Source organism: Crinia signifera, chromosome 3 (genome assembly GCF_055691185.1).
Source record: "Crinia signifera chromosome 3, ASM5569118v1, whole genome shotgun sequence".
Classification (NCBI taxonomy): domain Eukaryota; kingdom Metazoa; phylum Chordata; class Amphibia; order Anura; family Myobatrachidae; genus Crinia; species Crinia signifera.
The window spans coordinates 284,937,084-284,959,816 of NC_139219.1; the positions used below are offsets into that span (position 1 = coordinate 284,937,084).

A 22,733-nucleotide genomic window follows, 5' to 3' on the forward strand; every position below is an offset into this window, starting at 1 on the left:
TTTATTATATTCTGTTCGGATCCTTGTTACGTCTTCATTTTTTATTGTTTACAGTTTTAAATTTAAGCCAGAAGCTTGATATCACTGTACCTCACAATTTTCTCTCATTCTTTTCTAACCTATAGTGATATCGTGATGGTGAATTTATATGTTTCTGTCCTTGTCTGTTCTATGTCTCCCCTGTGTGGTGTATTTTTCCCTCAATGTTCTTCCCTCTTCCTCCATAACCTCCTTTTCATTTTTCAGACAACAATGCGTATTTACACTCTCCACATGCGATTATGTCAGATTTAAACAATGGTTTGTTGAACGTTGGCGGTTTCAATTCCCATGTGAAGAGAAGAAAAATCCTCATGTGCTTAAACAAGAAAGGTATCTACCTAGCTTTCTTATGGGAAACCCATTTGGTCCTCTCAGAAGTTGAGAAACTCAATACGTTAGTGTGGCTGGGTATTAGGCTCTAGCCCTTTCTCCTCTAAAGCCCATATCATTGTTATCCTTATTAAAAGTGGTATCCCTCATGAAGTAATTGACAATGTACTTGATCCTGAAAGATGGTTTCTCGTTGTTTCTCTCAAGATCCATTCAAAACCATACTTACAGTATTTTGCCATATATACGCCCCCAACGTATACATTTTTCAAAAACGCATTGCCTCCCTTACTCCTAGATTATCCAACCCTTTGATCCTCTGTGGAGACTTTAATCTGATATCCTCCAACTCCTTAGAATGATAAATCTTTGGTATATGATTTGTCATTTCCGCATGACCAATCATGCATGTCGTCTAGCGGGTACGTGCTAGTTCGTGCTCTCACGGGTTGCATGTTATGTCTTCTGGTCGGCCGTGCTGCACGGCCAATCGAAAGATATTGCATGCGATCAGGTGCATATTATTGAAGGACGGAACAGCGATCATTCCATCCTTCATTAACTCTCCCTGGTGGGCATGGTCCAGGCCGTAGGGAATTCTGCCCAGCCATCGGGACCATTGGCCATCGCTCAGTTGTGCAGCCAGCCTAACACTGTTTGTTTAAGCTATTTACTCCATACAAGTGGTTACCGTTTCCATTGGTTTGTGTTTCAGTGTCCCAGTTTGGAGCACGAGCCTTCGTCTTCCCTTCATTTACCTGTACTCTCTATACCATGCGCTATCATTTTAAATGATTCATAATTTGGTTAATTTATGTCCATGCTGGAATTACCCTCAGGTCTTTTATAAACTATTTACAACAGGAGCGTCCAAACTAAGGTCAAAACATCAAACATGACCCAACACCTACTCCAATGTGGCCCTCTTACCAAACTGTAGTTCGGAGACTGATTGGCTACTACTGATTGACTGCATCTCCACCATTGCGACTAAGGAGCATGAGCAGAAAATTTATATCAAGCGATATAATGAGGGCTCTCTGTGTTGAGCTGGTGTGCCAAGAAGCTGCTGTTACAATGTACTAGGAGTAGTAAATCCCCCAGTCAAAAGGTATACAGGAAAAAAACAATATGTGACAGCGCTAAACACCGGTAATGAAAATGAAAACAATTTAAGTTTTATAAATTAATTGATAATGGATAAAAATAATATATAATGAATAATAATATACATAAAATCTCATAGAGACTAATCAATTGTAAAACAGCTGTAATTTGCTGACGTGGTTTTCAAAGGTTCAAAAAAATCTGCAGGTAAGCAGTGAAACGCATTAAAAGTTATCCCTTTTGGATCCACCCATCACACCTGTGCACCCTTCAACTCACTAAGCTTGTGCAAATTTTGAACTATTCTCGCCATTGGAACCAGACCAGCCCTCAAGACTCTCAGAACCAGGGTAGCATACCCACCTTCTGAACATTCAAAGTCCACAGTCCAATTTTGCCCGCACTCTCTGGACAGTTCAACAGTCTAATTCCACCAGCACCTCATTGATGGACTATTATTGAGGATAGGGGCATGTCATCCCACTGTGGACCATACAAGGTCATTGAGGCACCTGGATTGCATTAACACCAGGCGGACATTTGGGCACCTAGGAATGGATTCCATTGCACCTTCTACAAATTTCAAAGCAAATACGTGTGGAACCAATTGAAGATTCCTCAGTTACAGGCTTATACGTGTGGAACCAATGGGTGAATATAGTAAGTAAGAGTAAGACAGAGGGCAGACAGGAACCAGAGGCTAATCAGCATGGCAGCGCCCAGTCTGGTCTATACTGCGATGTAGTTGTTGCTGTATCAGATACACTGACAACTCTGTCCCACCTATACCTAGCACTGAAACAGCCCTGGTATATGTGCTAAACGATCCTCTGATGGCAAGAGACAGAGGTGACTGTTCAATCTTAATCCTTCTGGATCTCTCTGCAGCATTTGATACTGTGGACCATGGGCTTCTGATTGAGTGGCTAAAAAATTTCTGTGGACTGGATGGCACAGTACTAAGCTGGTTTAAATCATTTCTTGCTGGCAGGTCACAGAGAGTTTCATCTGGAGTAAACTGATCTTCATCCGTGCCATTGCCATGCGGTGTCCCACAAGGTTCTATATTATACCCCATGCTTTTTGCAGTGTACATGCTGCCACTGGGTGAAATAATTAGGCGCCATAGCCTTGTCTACCACTGCTATGCAGATGACACACAGCTGTACTTGTCCTTTGCTCCCGGCACTGTAAACCCAATAGCAACCCTAAATGGCTGTCTAGCTGAGCTCCAGGAATGGATGAGTGCCAGTTGGCTGAGACTAAATCCTGATAAAACAGAGGTCCTTATGATTGGACCTTAACATCAAAGGACAAGACAGCAGCACAGCCACCCAACTGGACTGACACCCGCTCTAGCCACATTACTCCCTTTCTCTACTCCCTTCACGAGGCTGCCAATAAAATGGCGAATAATTTTCAAGATCAATCTATTGAGTTTCAAAGCCCTTCTGATTCCATACTGTCCCACCCGATTACTGCGGTCTGTAGATGAAGGACTTTTAGCAGTACCTAGGATCTCCCGTAATTCATCTTGGGGTTGAGCTTTTAGCCATTCCGCTCTGACTTTATGGAACTCACTTCCCCTCACAGTTCGAGAGACCCCCACTCTAGAATGCTTCAAAAACAGACTCAAGACTTTCCTATTTACTCAAGCGTTTCCTTCAGTCCCTTAAGTGTTGTTTATGAAAAGCTTTTCTGTACTGTATTACATTCATTCTATCTGTTAAGCGCCTTGAGTCCTATTGGAGAAAGAGCGCTATATAAATAAAATTATTATTATTATTATATACCTGCCCACAGCGGTCAAAAAATCTGTCACCCTAGCCACATTTAACCAGCTGTGACTGTATCACCAGGCTGGCACAATAGTGGCTTTGGTATTACCACACCCTCAGATTCGACTTCGCAACTTAGGATCCTTGTCTTTACATGTCACTCATGCCGTATGTGATATGCACATTCTTGTTTTGTGAACACTAAGTTGATAATGTATAGGACTGCTCTGCTCTGTTTTTGAATCTAATACACTGGCAGCTGGCATTGTGAATACCCTGTAGTCGGCTCTGTATCCACTGGCTATGGGGAAACCCCTTTAGTTGAATGGGAACCTATGGTGCTGCCTCCAGCTGATTCTTGAACCCTGAATAAATGGGCAGACAATGGGGTGGGATTGGCGCAGTTATGGCGCTGGTCCTTTACTTTTCCTAACATTGGGGACGGAGTTAAGTTCATATATATATATATATATATATATATATATAAATATAGATATACATACATAAATAAATATATATATATAGAGAGAGAGAGAGAGAGAGAGAGAGAGAGAGAGAGAGAGAGAAAGGTTGCGGGAGTGGCACTCAGCAAATAAATGTACAGGTAGACTCAACCAATTTGCAACGTTTCGAAGTCTTTAATCCTTCGTCGTCAGGCAGAAAATATCCTATCATATATATATATATCTCTTATATATTTAGCCAGATCTGTCACTCAACCCCTGTGGAGAACGTTCCTGTGTAGAACAGTTTCACTTTCATGTGTATGACGTTCCACCCCCTTGACATCACCTCCCCCCGCCCAGCCAGGGCTACAGTACACGCCCACCATCCACCATTACTCCACAGCCACCATCCACCATTACTCCTGCACATCCCTACCCTCTGCCAGGACCCCCGCGACCCCCCCCTCCCGCGATTTGCGGGACCCCCCCGCGACCCCCCCTCCCGCGATTCGCGGGACCCCCGCGACCCCCCCTCCCACGAATCGCGGGACCCCCGCGACCCCCCTCCCGCGAATCGCGGGACCCCCGCGACCCCCCTCCCGCGATTCGCGGGACCCCCGCGACCCCCCCTCCCGCGATTTGCGGAACCCCTGTGACCCCCCCTCCCACCATTCGCGGGACCCCGCACCCCCCCTCCCGCGATTCGCGGGACCCCCGCTTTCCACCCTCCCGCGAGTCTCGGGAGCCCCGCGACCCCCCCTCCCGTGATTCGCGGGACCCCCGCGAACCCCCCCTCCCGCGATTCGCGGGACCCCCGCGACCACCCCGGTATCCGGACTATTGTTAGACAGCACTTACATCGACAGCCATTACATCGACACCATTAGTTCGACAGCTCAATAGGTCGACATGGTTTTAGGTCGACATACTATTAGGTCGACATGTCATTATGTCGACAGCTCATTAAGTCGACAGCTCATTAGGTCGACAGCTCATTAGGTCGACATGTTTTTAGGTCGACACTGCCATTAGGTCGACAGTGTCTATGTCGACAGTCAAAAGGTCGACATGTGTTTTTTCACTGTTTATTGAGCCGACATGTGCCGACAGGCGGTATTTCATGCCCTACTATCCACTAGGGCGTGGTGAGAGAATAAAATAGTGTGCCCGAATCATAGCAAACGGCTGCGGTACACTTCAAACTGTGTCCATGTCAACTGTGTCGACATTTCGGCCCAAAAAAAAGTGAAAAAACCCATGTCGACCTTTTGACTGTCGCCATAGACTCTGTCGACCTAATGGCAGTGTCGACCTAAAAACATGTCGACCTAATGAGCTGTCGACCTAGAGAGCTGTTGACCTAATGAGCTGTTGACATAATGACATGTCGACCTAATGGTATGTCGACCTAAAACCATGTCGACCTATTGAGCTGTCGAACGAATGGTGTCGATGTAATGGCTGTCGATGTAAGTGCTGTCTAATATCCGTCCCAGACCCGACCACCCCCTCCCGCGATTCGCTGGACCTCCGCGACCACCCCCTCCTGCGAAACGCGGGACCCCCGCGACCCTCCCGAAAATCGCGGGACCCCAGCGACCCCTCCCTCCCGCGAGCCCCCTCCCGCGATTCGCAGGACCCCTGCATCCTCCCCTCCCGCGATTCGCGGGACCCCTGCGACCCCCCCTCCCGGCATTAAAAGGGCCCCCCACGACCCCCCCTCCCGCGATTCACGGCACCCCCCCCTACTGTGATTTGCGACCCCCCTCCCGCAATTCGCGCCGCCCCCTCCCGCGATTCACGGAACCCCCCGTAGCGCCCCCCTCCCGCGATTTGCGAGCCCCCTTGGCACTTCTCGCGATTTGCGACCGCCCCCTAATTTACACATTCGGGGACCCCACCTCCCGCAATTCATGCCCCCCTCACGCAATTCACGGCACCCCCCACACCCCCTTCCTGCGATTCGCAACCCCCCACGACCCCCCCTCCCGCGATTCACGAAACCCCCCGTAGCGCCCCCCCTCCCGCGATTTGCGGGCCCCCTCGGCACCTCTCGCGATTTGCGACCGCCCCGTAATTCACACATTCGGGGACCCCCCCTCCCGCGATTCATGCCCCCCTCACGCAATTCACGGCACCCCCCATACCCCCCTTCCTGCAATTCGGAACCCCCCCACGACCCCCCCTCCCGCGATTCATGCCCCTCCCTGCGCCCACCCTCCCTTGATTCACGCCCCCCTCATGCAATTCACGGCAACCCCCCACACCCCCCCTCCTGCGATTCGCAGCCCCCCCACGACCCCCCCCTCCTGCGATTCATGACCCCTCCCGTGATTCACGGACCCCCGCACCACCCCCCCTTGACTCACGGCACCCCACGCGCCCCTCCCGCAATTCACGGACCTCCGCAACCCCCCCTCCCGCAATTTACTAACCCCGACAACCCCCCTCCCGCAATTTGCGGACCCCCCTTCCCACGATTCAAGCCCCCCCGCGCCCCCGCCCACGATTTGCGGACCCCCCCCCTCCCGCTAACCGCGGATCCCCACACACCACCCCCCCTCCCGCAATTTGCAGACCCCCCAGACCCCCTTCCGGCAATTCCACCCCCCAGCGGACCACCGTGGCCCCCACTCCCGCATTACACGTACCCCCGTGACAATGGGGGATCCTGTTCCACCACAAGCAGGTACCGCCCCTAGGTGGGAAATTCGGCCCTGGCTGCCGCACTGCAGGTTTCCCCACTGCCCTCTGCACCAGCGCCACAACTTTTATCAATGTCTTGCCCACATACCACTATTATACAGCCTCCTGCTCTCATGCACGCTCACTCCCTCCCAGTGGGAGGAGACGCTCACCCACTGCCGGGAGCTGCATACTGTCCCCCACCCTCCTCCAGTTCTAGGGATGCCCATCGACCATCAATGATTTTCAAATAATCGATGGTTTATGGCCGATGTTGAATACTTTTGCCATCAATGTGGGAGGACACTGCCCTGCCTCCTGTTCTCCTGCCCCGTAACTTCCGCCAGTGGAGACCCGCTCACCCTGTGTTGCCCACATTCCCCTATCATGCTTTACCGCCCAGCCTCCTGCTCTCATGCACCCTAACTCCCACCCAGTCGGAGGAGACACTGACTCCTGTATTTCTGTGCTGCCACGCTGGACCCTCACCCACTGGCAGAAGCTGCACAGTGTCCACCACCCTCTTTAGTCCCCCGTATGCCCACACACCCCTATCACTACCCAGCTTCCTGCTCTCCTGAACCGTAACTTCCACCACTGGGTAATCGCTGACGCTGTGTTGCCCACATACCCCTATCATGCCTCATATCCCAGCCTCCTGCTCTCATGCACCCTAACTCCCACCCAGTAGGAGGAGACACTGACTCAGGGCCACCGTCCGGTACTCCTGTGCTGCCACGCTGGACCCTCACCCACTGCCAGAAGCTGCAATACAGGGCATCTTTCATACAATTCTAACCATATTTCTCACAATACAAATGTTCACAAATTAAGGGGCGTAGCCCCTTACGCCGGTGTGAAGAGCGCCCGTAGGGCGCGATGAATCACCTAGTATATATATATATATATATATATATATATGATAGGAAAATGGAAAGTGCGCTATTTTCCTCATAATATACAATTGTTTTTATATAAATACCACTGTTGATAAAAAAACTATTTTTTATTTAAAATAATTCAAAATGCGGTATCTCAGACATGGTGATTTCCAATCCTTTTCATAAAAACATAGGAACAGACCCTTTAGCAAATAACACCTAAGGTATCTTGATCTAGTGTTCATTCTAGCACCCGGTACCTTTCAAAACCCATGCAGGTCATCATTCCTGTCTGGGGCGTCGCTCTCTGCTCTGGTGTTTGTAGCACGGTAACTCAGTGGTGCAAGAATTACCATTTTTAATCAAAGCCTTTAAGCTTCCAGCCCACTGGAAGGGACCCTAGTTTTGTGCAAGGGCCTAACTGAGCATGGACATCCTACTCAGGTGTGAGAGGGTTGTTGTGGCAGAGCAATGTGGTGCCTGCTGCCGTGCAGGTGTATACTGACCACTTACCTGCGCCGAAACCTCTCACCTTCAGGCCGTGATGAAGTACATTCCTGGTAAACTCCAGCACCTGGACACGATGGTCTTCCCTCCAGGTATTCTTTGCCCGTACTGTCAGGAACAAAATTGGGGTTAAGAAGGCTCCACAGTTCAACGCACAGCGGGTTGAATGTGGGGGATTACGGGTGGCCGCAACCTTCACCGGCTGAGTGAATGGTCATCATTGGAAACCCAGTTTCATCTATTGGCACTCGCACACCTAGGTATTTAGTTAAAGGACTTACACGTCCGTATGCAGTCCCCTCCTCAAGGGAAGGGAAAACAGACAAACGTAAAGAGTACTCACTCCAGCATGAAAACACAACCTCCCAGTCCTACAACCATTTCTAGCACAGTGCTGACTAAACTACGCTCGCCTCAACAATACTACGTAAACGCTAGGTAACTAATACTTTGAAACCTTAAGGGCTACTATGCCTAAACACCAAAGACTAATATGTCTAAACATCCATTGACTAACATGTTAACACAACATTAACTATACCAAACATATAACCAATAAGGTGACAGAACACGTATATAGAGGGAGGTTACTTACTGCTTACCTATCCTTCCTTTTACCTAGAGCCGCCCTTGCCTACGAATAGCCGTTCGTGACAATATGTAGGGAACAGTTGTTCCCTTTTCCTTACTCAATCTTGGCCCTGGGAAGAGCTGCCGCAAAGCCCACTGTTGCCAGAGGCTGGACCCTTCAGGAGAGGATGAAAATCACCCTTGGTCCAAGTATTTGTTAGGCCTTAAGATGCCTAAATAGAAGGTACAATCCCTAAAATGGCTGACTGGCCTGAGGAGGCCTAAAATGACTGCACAGGCCACAGGAGGCCTAAAATGGCTGCACAGGCTGGAGGCCTGGTAAGAGGCACAGGGCTGGGGGCCTGGCTAGATGAGCCCAATCGCCTAGCGCCTGGCTATATGGGCCACGGGCCTAATGCCTGGTGCAGGGCCTCAGGGGGGCTACGGGCCTGAAGTGCCCCTCAGGGGGGCCCGACAATTTAATAACCCCGGGCACGACTACAGTGCCCGCAGGCCGGAAGGGCCTGACTCTGCCTACGGGCCTAGTGCCCGAACCCTCAGTGGTCTAGGGAGGGGTGGGGTATGTGGCTTAAGGGCCGCCTACCTGTCATTTGGAGAGGCAGCGGGGGCGAGCTTTGTTAGCTATTTTGCTTGCCACCCCCACTGGCCTCTCCAGGAGCCTCCATCATCTATCCTTCTGGCACGGCGAGCGCTGATAAGCTGGCTGTGGACGTCTCCCATTGGCCGCCGATTCAGGAGCCATGTTTGGCTCCCGAACGTCAGCAGTGTTTAAACGCCGTGGGTGGCATTTTCCATTGGCGCCCAAAAAGCTCCCCATCGCCGCCGCTCTGTCACTCCCCGCTGCCGCTTCGCCACCCAGACTGAAGGCACAGGGATCAGACAGTTGATCCCTGTGCCAGGGGAAGCTGTGTCCAGTGGAGGACACAGCTCCATCTCTGCCCCGTCACTGCTGCTGCTCCGGTGTTGGGAGCAGGGGAGCAGTCCCAGCACAGGGGCACATCACTACACAGGTATTGGGGGACTGCTGCTTTTCTGCCTTTTGTCAATCAGTGACCAGACTGTGATGCTGATGGAAATCACTGTCAGTATGTTATAATAGCAGTTGCAGGAGACAAAATGAAAGAAGAAGACTAGAGAAAATTCAATATAATGAAATGTAAAGTTCTGGTTTTAGCAGAGAGATTATAATTTAATAATATACAGTATATCTGTAATAAGTAGACTGGGGCCTATTATACAGCGATAAGCCAAGAAGTTGGCGTTTTCTCTGCAGACTGGCTGTTGTGGGAGATTGTGCCGTTTTGTTAAAAAGTTAATGCTGGACAATCAGAGATTTCTCCATCATTACCTAGATTTTTATACTTTTTTTTGCAGAACATAATAATGCCTGTAATAGTTTGTACATGCATTGTGGGTGTTCCTTACCTGATCATAGATCCCCAGATTGAGACCAGTTATTATGAGTCACAAGATCTCTCAGCAGATTGGATGCAAAGTTCAACCCAAACACAAAAGTGTATCTGCTCCTAGTGACTGTCACAGCGATGTTCACATACCTCCCAACTGTCACGATTTTAGAGGGACAGTCCCGATTTTCGGGTCCTGTCCCGCTGTCCCACCCGCGGCAGGCATTGTCTGCGGGGGGGTGGCAGTTGGGAGACCCCCCAATCTAGTAGAATAGACGCTGTGCGCATGCGCACAGCGTCTATTCTCGTATGAAAATGAGGTCGCGGCTAATTAGCATAAGCCGCGCCATCATTTGCATACGCCCCTTTTCGGACGCTCGCGCGGCTTCGCCGCGCGAGTGTCCCTATTTCATCCGGACACAAGTTGGGAGGTATGTGTTCATCCTAGGTTAGGAGTGGGACATGCATCAGTTATATAGCACAGGACATGGTGATACAGTGGCTAGTGTAAGTCATAGGAGTGTGACCAGACATATATCACTGTGTTACATGCACATGTGAGAAAACATACCTCCCAACCGCCCGCGGGAACGTCACAGTTTTTGGGGATGTTCCTGCAGCCCGCCCGGCGCAAGCATTGGGGGGGGGGGGGCAGTTGTGAGTCCCCCCCATCATCTGGTATCATTAACGATATTGAGCATATGTCCTGAAAGATATTATGAACCATATCGCTCCAGGCCAAAATGAGTGATATCGTCATTAAAATCGCTTAGTGTGTATGGGGCTTAAGATCTTACCCTCCCTGGTCAATGTGGGTGTGGTATAGATTAGGGTGATTGAGACACAGAATTACCCACAAAGTGTAATCTATTTTTTACCTAGCACCGCTGCTACCGTTTCCATATCTCCGCTAAGCAGAAAGACGCTGTCTGAGTTTTCTATGAGATGTTCCCAGAGTGCCTGGGAAGCACCTGTCGCCTGGTGGGAGCCAACTGTCACAAGTCACCACCATATAGACCAGTATCTGGTGTTGGAAGTACAGCACTCACAGATGTCCTGCCATTGCTGCTTGAGGAACCTGACCACCACCTTGCAGCAGCAGTGCACAGCGTTCCTGCACTTATGCTTGATCTGGTCATTTAAACATTCCGAACTTGGCTCATTCATGCTGGGCATGGACAAGAAAATGGCGATGATAAAAGCCACTGATGCACTTCCCAAGAAAATAATGTTCAGGTGGTAGTAGGAGAAGTGGCCATATGTCACCATGAGCTGACCACCCAGAGCTCCTATGGTGCATCCCAGCAAGTTATATGTTCTACATCAGATAAAGGCCTTGTCATACTGGTGAGTGTTGGAATATGTGCAACAGACTGTGGGTTTCACTCATATGCATATACATGTGTATGTACACTGGAGGGACAGTAGATGGCGATATACTGTCATATGTATTGTTTGTCTGCTGTTATAATCCTGTATCTCTCTGATGTTTCCTGTTTGTTGTTGTCTTAAGAGAAGGAATGGAGAAGCACATGTAGCAGACATCTTGTGTGAACAAGATACCACTGAATGCTGATCTTATGTAATGTTATATTGATCCTGTTACTCAGTTATACATAAAGAAGTTATACCTTTACAAGACTCATCCTATCTGATTGCAAGGTAACACCTGTGACCATCTTTTATGTGAAGCTGACCGCTGCATACATCATTGGTAGATTCCATTGCAGAAACGCCAACAGTCAGCTGTCACCACAGTGTATACATAAGAAAAGATAGCAACTTCACATGCAGTGACCATGGCTGATGTAACCTGAAGCCACTGCATGGCCTGGAAACTGGAGGCAAAGCACAGTAGTCCGTAGGTGATGACTTGGCACAGGCCCTGACACACGATGAATGGTTTGTTTCGGCATAAGTCAATAAAGACGAGAGCTGGTAGCTGGAGAAGCAGCAGGCTGTATGTCCATATTTGGGGGAGCTGATCCTTGACATGGGGAGAAAGAAGTTGAAAAATGACAGTTGGGAGTTGATTGGCTGGTGCGTTATATCCTTCCACTTTTTCTCCACTTTAACTCTTCACCAAACTTAATAGGTCTGCCCCATTGGCTGCATGTCACCATTAGACAGAAGGATTTACATGCTATTTTAGAGAGTTTATGTGCTACAAAATGTGCTACAAGAAATTGGGCACATCTCATCTGTGCACATACATAGGGAGAGATGTCCAGCATGAAAACACAACCTCCCTGTCCTACAACCTTTTCTAGCACAGTGCTGACTAAACTACGCTCGCCTCAACAATACTATGTAAACGCTAGTTAACTAATACTTTGAAACCTTAAGGGCTACTATGCCTAAACACCAAAGACTAATACGTCTAAACATCCATTGACTAACATGTCAACACAACACTAACTATACCAAACATATAACCAATAAGATAAGATGACAGAACCCGTATATAGAGGGAGGTTACTTGCTGCTTACCTATCCTCACTTTTACCTACAGCCGCCCTTGCCCACGAATAGCTGTTCGCGACAATATGTAGGGAACAGTTGTTCCCTTTTCCTTACTCAATCCTGGCCCTGGGAAGAGCTGCCGCAAAGCCCACTGTTGCCAGAGGCTGGACCCTTCAGGAGAGGATGAAAATCACCCTTGGTCCAAGTATTTGTTAGGCCTTAAGATGCCTAAATAGAAGGTTCAATCCCTAAAATGGCTGACTGGCCTGAGGAGGCCTAAAATGACTGCACATGCCACAGGAGGCCTAAAATGGCTGCACAGGCTGGAGGCCTGGTAAGAGGCACAGGCCTGGGGGCCTGGCTAGATGAGCCCAATCGCCTAGCGCCTGGCTATATGGGCCACGGGACTAATGCCTGGTGCAGGGCCTCAGGGGGGCTACGGGCCTGAAGGGCCCCTCAGGGGGGCCCGACAATTTAATATCCCCGGGCCCGACAACAGTGCCCGCAGGCCGGAAGGGCCTAACTCTGCCTACGGGCCTAGTGCCCGAACCCTCGGTGGTCTAGGGAGGGGTGGTGTAGGTGGCTTAAGGGCCGCCTACCTGTCATTTGGAGAGGCAGTGGGGGCGAGCTTTGTTAGCTATTTTGCTTGCCACCCCCACTGGCCTCTCCAGGAGCCACCATCATCTATCCTTCTGCCACTGGCCCATCCTGGCCAGCGGCAGCGCCGCTTCTTCTCCTCTTGCAGAAGACACTGGAGATCTTTTTTTCTTAATCCCGGCATCTTCTGGCCTCTTCTGCGGCCACCGGAACACTTCTGGCCGCCTTCGCCATCTTCTTCCTCCAGCTTTGTCTTCTTCTTTCTACTTCCGGAGCGATACTGCACTCTGCTGGTGGGGGACTTCCTTCTTCTGACCTCCTGGCGGCATCTGATGTCAGACGCCGGGGCTGAGTATGGCACGGCGAGCGCTGATAGGCTCGCTGTGGACGTCTCCCATTGGCCGCCGATTCAGGAGCCATGTTTGGTTCCCGAACGTCAGCAGTGTTTAAACGCCGTGGGTGACATTTTCCATTGGTGCCCAAAAAGCTCCCCATCGCTGCCGCTCTGTCACTCCCCGCTGCCGCTTCGCCACCCAGACTGAAGGCACAGGGATCAGACAGTTGATCCCTGTGCCAGGGGAAGCTGTGTCCAGTGGAGGACACAGCTCCATCTCTGCCCCGTCACTGCTGCTGCTGCTGCTCTGGTGTTGGGAGCAGGGGCGCAGTCCCAGCACCGGGGCACATCACTACACAAGTATTGGGGGACTGCTGCTTTTCTACCTTTTGGCAATCAGTGACCAGACTGCGATGCTGATGGAAATCACTGTCAGTATGTTATAATAAATTGCAGGCGACAAACTGAAAGAAGAAGACTAGAGAAAATTCAATATAATGAAATGTAAAGTTCTGGTTTTAGTAGAGAGATTATAATTTAATAATATACAGTATATCTGTAATACGTAGACTGGGGCCTATTCTACAGCGATAAGCCAAGAAGTTGGCGTTTTCTCTGCAGACTGGCTGTTGTGGGAGATTGTGCCGTTTTGTTAAAGAGTTAATGCTGGACAATCAGAGATTTCTCCATCATTACCTAGATTTTTATACTTTTTTTTGCAGAACATAATAATGCCTGTAATAGTTTGTACATGCATTGTGGGTGTTCCTTACCTGATCATAGATCCCCAGATTGAGACCAGTTATTATGAGTCACAAGTTCTCTCAGGAGAATGGATGCAAAGTTCAACCCAAACACAAAAGTGTATCTGCTCCTAGTGACCGTCACAGCGATGTTCATCCTAGGTTAGGAGTGAGACATGCATCAGTTATATAGCACAGGACATGGTGATACAGTGGGTAGTGTAAGTCATAGGAGTGTGACCAGACATATATCACTGTGTTACATGCACATGTGAGACAACATACCTCCCAACTGCCCGTGGGAACGTCACAGTTTTTGGGGATGTTCCTGCAGCCCGCCTGGCGCAAGCATTGGCCCGCGGCTGGGGGGGGGGGGGGCAGTTGTGAGTCCCCCCCATCATCTGGTATCATTACGATATTGAGCATATGTCCTGAAAGATATTATGAACCATATCGCTCCGGGCCAAAATGAGCGATATCGTCATTAAAATCGCTTAGTGTGTATGGGGCTTAAGATCTTACCCTCCCTGGTCAATGTGGGTGTGGTATAGATTAGGGTGATTGAGACACAGAATTACCCACAAAGTGTAATCTATTTTTTACCTAGCACCGCTGCTACAGTTTCCATATCTCCGCTAAGCAGAAAGACACTGTCAGTGTTTGCTATGAGATGTTCCCAGAGTGCCTGGGAAGCACCTGTCGCTTGGTGGGAGCCAACTGTCACAAGTAACCACTATATAGACCAGTATCTGGTGTTGGAAGTACAGCACTCACAGATGTCCTGCCATTGCTGCTTGAGGAACCTGACCACCACCTTGCAGCAGCGGTGCACAGCGTTCCCACTTATGCTTGATCTGGTCATTTAAACATTCCGAACTTGGCACATTCATGCTGGGCATGAGCAAGAAAATGGCGATGATAAAAGCCATTGATGCACTTCCCAAGAAAATAATGTTCAGGTGGTAGTAGGAGAAGTGGCCATATGTCCCCATGAGCTGACCACCTAGAGCTCCTATGGTGTATCCCAGCAAGTTATATGTTCTACAACAGATAAAGGCCTTGTCATACTGGTCAGCTGTCACCACAGTGTATACATAAGAAAAGATGGCAACTTCACATGCAGTGACCATGGCTGATGTAACCTGAAGCCACTGCATGGCCTGGAAACTGGACTCAAAGCACAGTAGTCCGTAGGTGATGACTTGGCACAGGCCCTGACACACGATGACTGGTTTGTATCTGCAGAGGTCAATAAAGATGAGAGCTGGTAGCTGGAGAAGCAGCAGGCTGTATGTCCATATTTGGGGGAGCTGATCCTTGACCTGGGGAGAAAGAAGTTGAAAAATGACAGTTGGGAGTTGATTGGCTGGTGTGTTATAGCCTTCTACTTTCTCCACTTTAACTCTTCACAGGGCCAGCTCTACCATTAGGCAGCTTTAGGCAACTGCCTAGGGCGCCGGGGCCCTGGGGGGGGGGGGGCGCCACCAAGTCTGCCTATCAAAAAATCATTGATGTCTATGAGGATCCTTGTTGTACTTAATGCAGGTGGCTGCTGTGGAATTTCTAAGACCTCACCTCAATACTTTTCCTAGGGGCATATTTACCTACTTTGATCCCCCCTCCTCCTTGTACTCTGTTGTGGATGGCAAAGGGGGACCTCCAGGGAAAGCAGGAGACTTGACCACCTTCCCGGGTGGCTGGGTGGACCACCTGGTTTTTGGGATCCTTCCTGCCATTCCAGAATGTTAGGCAAGTATGCCTTAAGGGGTTGAAAAGTGGGTATTGGTGGAAGTATGGGGGGGGGGGGGGCAGTAGGTTGAAGTTTTGCCTAGGGTGCTGAGAAGTCTTCCACCGGCCCTGACTCTTCACCAAACTTAATACGTCTGCCCCATTGGCTGCATGTCACCATTAGACGGAAGGATTTACATGCTATTTTAGAGAGTTTTTTTAACAAAACGTACTACAAGAAATTGGGCACATCTCATCTGTGCACAGACATAGGGAGAGATGTTGTAAAGCTTGGAGCAACAACAGTGCAACTTTTAAACACAGCCTGTAAAATTAGTATTTTCACCGTACAAAAAAAAAACTGAACTATGCAAACATTGGCTTTGTTTCCACCCTTGAATCAGTCCCATTATTTCCTTATAATGGGGGTTATTCTGGTTCACGCGCAAAGGCAAATTCACTCTCTAATGGACAAAACCAAATGCACTTCAGGTGGGGTGCAGGTGCAGAGAGAGTAAAGGTGGCCATACACACGCAGATTTATCTTCAGATCTGTTTGGTTGGAACAAAAACATGGTTATGGATAAGAGCAAATGACAGTTGACCATTTGCTTGGAAATGCTGGAAAACTGACAAACTGTCACTCATCCATAACCATGTTTTTGTTCCAACCAGCCAGATCTGCAGATAAATCTTACTAGTGTATGGGCACCTTTAGATTTGGGTGGGGTTTGTACTTCAAACTGATATCTACATTGCAGTGTAAAAATAAAGCAGCCAGTATTTACCCTGCACAGAAACAATATAACACCCAAATCTAACTCTCTCTGCACATGTTACTTCTGCCCCACCTGCAGTGCACATGGTTTTGACCATTAGAGAGTGAATTTGCCTTTAGATAAAATATATATATAGTGTTCCTGTGGATAGTAGATGGCATATAGTGACAGTAATGAATAACATGAATACAAGTTGTTTTAAGGACTTTAGGTGATTAGATATGCAAGGACCACAACCATAATTAGTCATGATCAAGCATTTTATCTAAAGTCATGGGTCATGATGACTGATATCTGTTTTTACTTCTTGAGAAGACTTCTATATAGACTACAAGGTGCATACATACTGGTGCAATGTGAGCTTCCAATTTTGACTATATAGTCAAAATCGGAAGAAAAATTAGCACAAATAGCTCTTTGTGTTTACAGCTTGCGATGCCGGTATGTGCCCCCATAGGATCAGCATCACAAAAAAATAGACTGTGCCGGCAAGCCAATTTTGACTGTTGACCTTTTGACCCTGTTGACCTTTTCACTGTCGACCATTACTGGTGGACCATATGACTGTCTATCATGAGTTAGTCTATGATCAGTCCGGATACCGTGCTGTACGCGGGGGCTTTCTATGTTGATCCCGCGCTCCACTTGCTGCTTGAGCACCGGGCAGCAGGTGACCCATGTCCCGGCACAGTTAAGTGAAGGAGTCTCCCAGGCTGGGGGCACGGGCAGTGTGCAACGCTGATTACTATTGAAGGCGGAGTCTCTGAGGCTAGCTGGCGGGTGGACAGTGTGCTGGCAGGCTGCGAGCGACCTGCTACCTGGTGTTGATAACAGTGACTGGTTGGCAGCAGTTTGAGATAGATAGGCCGAGGCCTCTCTTCCGAGAGGCAGTGCCCAGGACATTTGTACCCCAAGCACCCCCCTGATGGCGGCCCTGTATGCTATGTATAGTATATAGCAGTAGGTAGTTGGTAAAAGTACCTTCTCCTTAAGGTCTAGTCATTCTGCCTCCAATAACTGGACCCCTTTCTATTGTGGGTGCTTCATAGTGTACTCCAACACTGATGCAATATGTAATGCACACACATGTATGTTTCTATGTTGCGTTTGTATTATACATATCATCCCAACACTGATGCTATATATATATATATATATATATATATATATATCTCAAGTATTTTCACGGTGCAGGTGACACTCATAGGGAGGTACTTGATATGAAATGAGAAGCTGACACCGTGACAGCTGGTGCTAACAGTTTTGGAAAGTTTAATTCCTTCGTCAGAGTACAAAGAATGGTTACAAAGCACTTACCTAAATAGATTACCCCGCACCGACACCCGTGCTGCAGTTCCCATGCTCCCCCGGCCAGGTGAGCAGGGCTGATGTCATAGACAGCGCGTCCCGCATCAACCAGAGCGGGTTGCTATGGTAACCTGCATAAAGAAAAATCTGTGAAATAAGTCAAAGAGAGGCATGGCAAATGTGCAGCGGAGGTAACTAAAGCACAACTACAGTACATCTTGCACAATGACATAAGACAGGCCAGTCAATTTGAGAGCGAACCCGGCCATGTGCGGCTGGATGCTGTCAGTATATACAGCGGAACATCAGGTACAAGAAAAATGTATACAGTGGCAATAATGCGGCAGCGTGTAATATCAATGTAACAGAAGCTTGCTGGTGAAGTAAGAGAGAGGGACAAAAGGGCATGGATAAATGAGCAATGATGAAACAATAAATCAATAATTCAATAATGAGCGGCAAATCAATAATGAGCGGCAAATGAAATGAGAAATAAACAAAAAGACATGGACAATAATACAGTATGTGCGGTAGTATGAGGCAGGAATGTACGTGAGGCTCACAATTGAGAAAGACAAAGGGCATGAGTTAATGAGCCAAGATGAGACAATAATTCAATCATTCAATAATTAAAGGGGGCCATGGATCACAGGAAGCAACCCAGGGACAGGTACTCATTGAGCCCAGCCTTCAAGGTGTAGAAGTGACGTCACTTCTACACCTTGAAAACGGGGTGTTGTTGCCCCGAAACGTCGGTTTCTTCCACCCATTCGCAAGCACAATTCACACACAGGGCATGCGGTCCTGTGGTGGTGGTGGTAGCAGTGGCCAGTGGCGATGTCAATGGCGCATGCAAAGCTCATGATCTGAGTATTTTTCATGAACATTTCTCCAATATGGCTGCGGGCTGACATGGCAGGGACAGAGCTTACTCACAATGTAATTGATGTGTACAATATTAGAAGAGTGCATCAGAGAGGTCAGACTAGTGAGCACGGCATGGATGTGACACTTGCTCCCCCTAGTGGCATTAGGAACCATAGCCATCCTTTGTATGTAGGAAGTTGGTATGATTCTCTGATAAATCACATCTCTCCACAACATATCTCCAAAACACTGAAGAGTTTAAATGTATTTACAATATTTTTAAGCATGTAACAGAGTATAAGAAGTGCAGTAGCTGTCACTGGAAGATATCCTGCAAGCCTGCTGTGTCATGATGGAGAAACTGCTGTTTGACAGTCCCAGAGCTGCAGAAGCTCCTGCTTCCAGGTAATGGGGGGAGGACCAGATCACCCGCATAGGCGGGGGGGGGGGGGGGGGGGGGGGGGGAGGGATCCAACTATAGAAACCACCCCTGCCTGCCAATCCATCGGCCTAGCTGTCATATACCTGTATAAAGCAGCCGCTGCTCTCTAGAGAACAGACTGACTGTGGTGCGATAACCGACAGCTTCCTCCTGTCAGAGGTAGGGGGAGCTAGAGTGCAGCGCCTCCCTAGTCCCAGACACACTGTACATTCAGGCTGTGCTCCATGTGGCTGGTGGAAATTAGGCCTGTCCCCAGCAGGTACACTCTGCTGCTTTTTGTAGGGATGGCCATTGTTGCCATTGCCATCAATGGTTGCCATCGATGGCAATAATGCAACTGGCCATCGATAGTGCTAAACTATGCAATGGATGACCATCGATATTTTTACCTATCGATGGTCAGGGGTGAATTTGCAGCCTTGCAAATCAACCAGAATAACCCCTTTGTTTTCTATTCTGTGACTTATACAGGCAGTGGTCATTGCTGACATCAGAGACGCTCTTGATGTTAACTGTCTGGGCACACCTGCTGTTTTCTAACCACAACGTCAGGTTTCCGACCAGTAAAGCCAGCTTCCTGTCAGTCAAACAGCGGCTGTGTTGCGTGTACGACCATGCGTATTTTCAGTTGCTGTTTTCCATGCACAGTGTGAATGATACGCATACACCATCGTTACGTTAACTGCTCAATTTGCAAAGTCTCTGCTTAGCGATTCATTCTGAATTCGGCCCTAATTATGGAAAAAGTGGCACAATGGAGGAAACATTGGTATAAAAGGGTAGTTTCATGAGGACACATCTGTCGTACCCCCAATTCACATTATGACATAGGGGGTTATTCAGATTCACTCTGAAAGGCATGTAACATGTGCAGAGAGAGTTAGAAAATTTTGTTTCTGTGCAGGGTAAATCCTGGCTGCATTATTTTTACACTGCAATATAGATATCAGTTTGAAGTGCACCTGTGGTGGCCGGTGCATGAAGGGAACGGGTTCCCCTTACCTTACCGCTTCAGTGGCGACTCAGGTTTGTCCGTTCTTCTGTCTTCCGGTGGCTGGAGGAGGGACACCTCAATGAAAGGGGACAACATTTTGCGGTACAACTCAAATTTATTAGGAAATAAAGGCAACTTGTGCCCACTGACCCTTGCTGCGCAGCAGTACTCGGGGATTAAGGCACGTTCAGCGAATAGTAACAGTGACAAACAGTTGTCCTAACACTCAGCACCTATCACAGGGAACAGTATACTGCAATAATGGTTGAAGGGTTAATCTCAATACGTATCAGACATAGATAACTTAACCAGTATCTGCCCGTCCCCACTAGGACCCTACAGCTTTCAGGTGTTCCTGGTACCGTGGCAGTGCTCGGGGTAAAACACCCCCGCTTTAAGGCTACTATGGGGTTGACAAGTCGACACGGTACCGTCAACACTGGAGGCTACCTTTTGCATGTATTCAACTCACATTATACATAACCAAATCACAACCGAGATACTTTTGAAATACTAAATCGGTTAACCGGTATACCAGTATGATTAACTAATTGAGGTGACGTCACCCTTGGGATAGCCCAGTCTCGGTCTACCTGTGCACAGGAGAGGGCGTGAAGTCCACACGAGTGTCCGTATAACGATAGAGATGAAATCCTTTAGGTAGAAGGGAACTTTAACAAATAAGCAGCTGTATAAGGCCCTAAACAGGGATTTCCTTACTGACGGAGGTAGGTATTCCAGAATTGGCCACAAGATGGTGCTGTCCTCACTAAACGGAGCTGTCCACTGGACAATATGCTGGGCACCGTATAGCTTAGAATAGAACCAATAACCCCACAGAGAGAATCCGGGTCCCTTGGGATCTCTCTCCTAAGGTTCCTGGCTGAAAGTTGGGGCTTTAGGCACGGGGTCCCCTTCTTAGATGCGGGTGGTGCAGTTACAAAGGAGGGGGTCCCCCAGTATGGGGGTGCCGGCACTGGGGCTAAGTGGCTGCAGGGTCAGTGGGGGTGGCGGCACTGGGGACTGGCTGCTGGAAGGCTGGCCTGGGAGTGGGTACCTGATGGCAGGAAGCAGTTGCAGGCTCCTGCCCGTCACGATCGGCAGCTCGGCTCTCCACACCACTGGCGTCTCTGCTGGCCTGATCTTCCTCACCGGGGCGCACTAGTGGGGGGCGCTGCAAGCGCAGCGTTGCCCCACTCCGTGACTCCAACGGCCCTCCTGTCGCTGGATAGGGGAAGCGGCTGGGGCGGTCAGCCTCCGGGTCTTCTCCTCCGCCGCGTCGTCTGACGGGGGACGCGGTCGGCACCGGGGTCGCCGTGGATCAGCTGTGATGCTGCTTCTCCACGCTGCCTGGCTGGTGTCGTCCTCCGCTCTCCTTCTCCTCTCTTCCTGGGGCTCTCCCTCTTCACCACACGCTTCGTTTGGCCGGCGCCATCACGCTTCGCCTCTTCTCTCCCTGCACGCCGTCCTTCTCACGTGAGTCCTTCCCTTCCCAGCCTTCACTCCTCCTTCTCTCCTCAGCCAATCCCCTCCTCCATCCGCCTGCCAGTCATTCCAGTGGCGCGAAGTCCCGGGGAATTATTAACCCCATATCTCCTGTGTGGGGAATAGTACTATGTAGTAACCCCTTGTGTCCTGAGGGGAGTGTGGGGTGTGTGCAGTTCTGGGGCACCACATTCACCCTCGCTTTTTAGGATGCGTGTCCCCGTTCATCGCAGCATAGCGAATAATAGTCCTTTTACACTTAAATTACAATCGCAACAGTACAATGACAATGCTCTACAGTTACAATATATGTACAACAGATTACAGGCAGCTATCTAATCCTGGTACCGTCGGGGAAGTGTACCCCGAGTACTCCTTTCGGAGCGCCTTAGCTCAGACTCGGGGGTCACCTCCACAGCCGCGCGAGGCGTGCGTGATTCAACTGGCGGCCTAGACTGGGCTTGACGCGGCATAGTGGACCAGCCCACCATCATCAATAGCTCGAGAGGGTCAGTGGGCAGCGGAGGCGAGAGGACCGCTTCACCATTCGGCTCTTCATCCCCATCATCCTTTGATGCTGCTTCTAGCTTTTGATCCAGTCCTGGGCGGACGCTGCCGAGCTTCGAGGTCCAGCTACCCGCCGTTGTCGACATGGGTTCGACTGCGTACGAGTTCAGCCCCCGCTTGGGGTTCACTTCGAATCTTGAAAGCTTGTCCCTCATTGGCTCGCTCAGCACTCGAACCTGAGGACTCCTTTGGCTACATCCGGACGTCTTCCCATCTTCTGTTCCCTTGGGGTACATACCATTCAGTTGAGGTGGATTTTTCGGGGGGTAGTATCGTGGACGGCTTTGGCGACTTGGGTAATTCCGGCAGCGCTTCCTTCTTGTGGCATATTGGGTGCCTCTGACGGGGACTCCACCAGGGCCAGTGACATCGGCTGCTCGGAGGCCCTTTCTTCCCTTGATGATGTTGAATTCCACTGTCTCTCCGGCCCCGAGACTTCGATAGGAATCTCTTGCATTTTTCTTCTCGATAGCTGTGAAGTGGACGAAGATATCCCTTTCTGCGTCAGCGCAATTAATAAAACCGTATCCCCGTTGTACATGAAACCAGACCACTCTTCCCTGGTTCTTCATGCGGGTTGGAGGGTAACGGTCCGATGTGGCAGGTAACTCGCTTGCATCAATATAGTATTGTCTGCCGCAGCAAGCCTGCCC

At 49.3% G+C, this 22,733-nt stretch overlaps 1 long non-coding RNA gene across 1 annotated transcript; it reads right to left on the minus strand.

The window, feature by feature from the left end:
* Positions 1–7,075: 7,075 nt before the first annotated feature.
* Positions 7,076–18,847, minus strand: LOC146062749 (uncharacterized). Its single transcript, XR_014471498.1, has 3 exons — positions 17,735–18,847; positions 13,941–15,232; positions 7,076–7,884 (listed from the first exon to the last, which is right to left on the minus strand). It is a non-coding gene; the product is annotated as an uncharacterized LOC146062749 (long non-coding RNA).
* Between the last annotated feature and the right edge of the window lie 3,886 nt (positions 18,848–22,733).